At 44.1% G+C, this 3498-nt stretch overlaps 1 pseudogene; it reads right to left on the minus strand.

The window, feature by feature from the left end:
- The window catches only part of LOC101988806, a 22694-nt pseudogene that overhangs the window by 3407 nt on the left and 15789 nt on the right, over positions 1 to 3498 (minus strand).

Genomic DNA, 3498 nt, shown 5'->3' on the forward strand with positions numbered 1-3498 from the left:
CTTTAAAAAGGGTCTTCTTTTGTTTTCACAGAGGACCAGACCCTATGGATTACATCTATCCCGATATGGTATGATAGACCACGACCTCCCAAAAAGTTCCTGTAAACAACCTCAAAAAATTACTTCGCTCAACTGCCAACTGAGATAAAACTAAGCTAGCCATGTGGGCGGCCGGGTGCGGGGGACGCAGCCCCGCAGCTCTTAATTCAACACACGTGGCTCCCTGTTTGGGGCTCCCTGCCTGGGACTCGCTGCCCCTCATGGCCCACTGCAGTCACTTAGGGAACTGTGTTGTCCCTGCCTGGGACTGTCTGCTCTGCCTGCCACCACTCTATAGACCTGTGGCATGGTCTCATGGCCTGCTGCCCACTGCATCCACTTGGAGACCTGCAGCATTTTTTAAGCCTTAACATTAAGGGTCCTATATGATCCAGATATAGAGGCACATGCCTGCAAGTACAGCACTTGGAAGACTGAGTCAGGAAAATGATGGATTTAGAACAGCCTAAACTACATAGCAAGACTTCTGTGCATGTTTCCCTTCTGTCTTTCCTCTCACTCCCTATGCTCCCCAACTCCACTCTCCCCTCACTTTTGCTGAGCTTGAGATTACTAAGTTCCCAAACACAATTGTTTATACAATTTAGAAACCTCAGGAACACATGATAAGGTATCTATGACACCCACGGAATTCTCAGGGGTATAAGGAGTCTTTGATGGTTTGTCACCTAGGGCATGGAGCATCACAGAACAAAGGGAGCCTGAAAGTTCAGGCAGAGGCTCCACTAGCTGCCCTGTACCTCAGTGATTATTAATGTGCAACTGGCTATTTCAGCCTTCCAGGTGGAAGAAGGACTTTCCAGCAATCCCTGTTATTGGGAAGTCCTTCAGTTATTGGGAAACTGCCTGTGCAGGAGTGTCTAGGGAATGTACAATCTTCCCTTGGGCATCCATTTCCATAACTTAGGTGATATGAGCTTAGAAATTCATGGAGATTCTCTCTGAGATGACTCTCCTAGACCTTGTTTTGCAACGCAGATTTTTCCAGAGCACCTTTCAATGACTTATCTTACTCTCAACACAATTTGTTCATGACAGAACTGGCAACTTAGACATCGTTCATGTCTCTTTGGCTCTAATATCCATTTGGCTTTCGTGTTTGCTGCCTCTCTTGCTTGCTTGCTTGCGTGCTTGCTTGTTTGTTCACTTGATGCATCCCATAGCAGTACACGTGAACTGGTGTCTGTACCTAATATTACTATGTGTCTTTTATCTATTCTTTTCTGCTTACTTGTTCTAAAGTTCCCAACTAACACCCTAAACCCATGTCCTTCTCTGTCTATCCATATCTAGTCATATATTCCATCATGTCTTCTTCTTAAATCCCTTTTCTCCACAACTCTGACTTTCTAAAATAGTGACTGTAATATGGATGATTTACCTTCATCTCACGCTCTATAAGTGTACAACTCTGAAGATGAAGTATGAAAGGAGGCCATTATACTGTTCAGAGACAGGTGCAAGGCAGCATCCAGGGATACTGAAGTCCTTAGACACTCAAGACTAGATCACTCTAGCTGAGACATGGATCAACAGGACAACACTTGCCTAAAATCCCTCTGTGAGGGGATGAGGACAGAGAGCAGAGAGGCTCATCAGGAAAGCATCTTCTAAAATGCACCAAGGAGAGGGTGGAGGTGGGGGGGTCTTTCAAACAGAACTTGCTTAACATATACAGCCTTGGCTTCTGCCCTAAGCATGAGGATATGGTGGTGACAACTAGAGGCTAAGGAATTATTTTTGAAATGCCTATTTCTCTGAGAGACAAGAAACCTTAGACAAATTTTCCATGTTTACATCCCACATGGTCTATAAAACTGAATTAGATTTATGTGGAGGCAGCTGCTGTATATAATAAACTAGCCAAACATAGCAGGCAACCACACTACACACTAACTTGAGATTATATTTATCTAAAGAAGAACAAATTCCAGTCATTCAGAACAATTGACTTACCCCAAGCTGCCCACTACTCCAGCAAGGCCAAGTAAGACAAAAGCAGAGCTGACACTAATCAATCTATGTGTCTATGTCCAGCTCCCTCTTGTTTATAGAAACCATGTGCTGACAGTGATAGATGCTGTAACTTGAACTATCTCTGGTTCAGGATATTATCCACTATGAATGGTTTCTTGGCTCAAATAAGTGAAAGTAATTTTGATCTATCTTCCAATTTGACAAGAGTATGCAAACAGGGGCAAGTGTAGCAAGACAGTCCCCATCTCCCCTGTGCTCACAGCTAAATTCAGTGCCTCCCCAGACATCAATCAAGAACCCATCTAGTGCACAGCATACTTCATAGATGTTTTTCTTGCTTCTGTTTCTTAAGAAAATGAAATTGCTCAAGTTCAGATACCTTTAAATACTGCTTTAAAGTGTTCATGACCTGGATGTTCCCTTAGCTCAAGAGACCACTTGTGGGAATGGAGGCAGAATGAATGAGATGGTTTAGGCAAAGCAGCTGGAATAGACTCAGTAAACATGAACCTAGCCCTGCCTGTGCTCTGGAGGGTGAGCCTGCTCCCCTAGTGTCTTGGAAAGGAAGCACGGGCCCATCTCACCTAAAAAGAAGAGCATAAAATCTTCATTTTTCTTCAGAACCCCATAGGCAGCCAGGAAGTGGACAGGATTGAAGGTGCCAGGGTGTTCAAAGTACTTTTGGTTATGGAGAGCTGAACTCGAGGTGGGTTAAGCTTCAGTGTTCTAGGAGACATTATGAGACAAAAGATATTAACATACCCTGACTCACATGAGTAGACATTTAATTAATCAATAAGACACCAGGAATGGTGGTAAATAAACAAGATGATATTAGGATTGAGGAGAATTCAGGAGGCTTTTAGGATAGAGTTGTGAAATAATAGTTGGTCTCACCTTGGGAATGAGGTATGCTTGGAACAAAGTGTCTTGGACGACTCTGTGTGCCACATCAATTGAGACAAGATCTGAAAAGCTCTGAACCTCATAGATAATGGCCTCAGTGTAAGGCATTTGGTACAACTGACAAGCCTGAGAAGTCAGAATGAGTCAATCACCTGATTGATCCTTTGGGACTTTCTCTGCTTAGAAAAGAAAAACATGCCAAGAGGTGGAGCACATGCTTTTAATCCTAGCACTTAGGAGGCAGGGGCAGGTAGAGACCAACATGGTCTGCAAGAGTTAGTTCTAGGACAGGTACCAAAGCTACAATGAAACCCTGTCTCAACCACCAGCCCATCCAAAAAAAGAAAAAGAAGGAGAGGGGGAGAAGGATGGGGAGGAGGAGGAGGAAGAGGAAGAGAAAAAGGAAACAGTGGGTATACTTTGCTGACTTTGTAACAATGCTATTTTATTCTATGAACCAACAACCGTGGAAAGAATGCAGTATGCCGGGCGGTGGTGGCGCACGCCTGTAATCCCAGCACTCGGGAGGCAGAGGCAGGCGGATCTCTGTGAGTT

Source organism: Microtus ochrogaster, unplaced genomic scaffold, assembly GCF_000317375.1.
Source record: "Microtus ochrogaster isolate Prairie Vole_2 unplaced genomic scaffold, MicOch1.0 UNK96, whole genome shotgun sequence".
In the NCBI taxonomy this organism is placed as follows: domain Eukaryota; kingdom Metazoa; phylum Chordata; class Mammalia; order Rodentia; family Cricetidae; genus Microtus; species Microtus ochrogaster.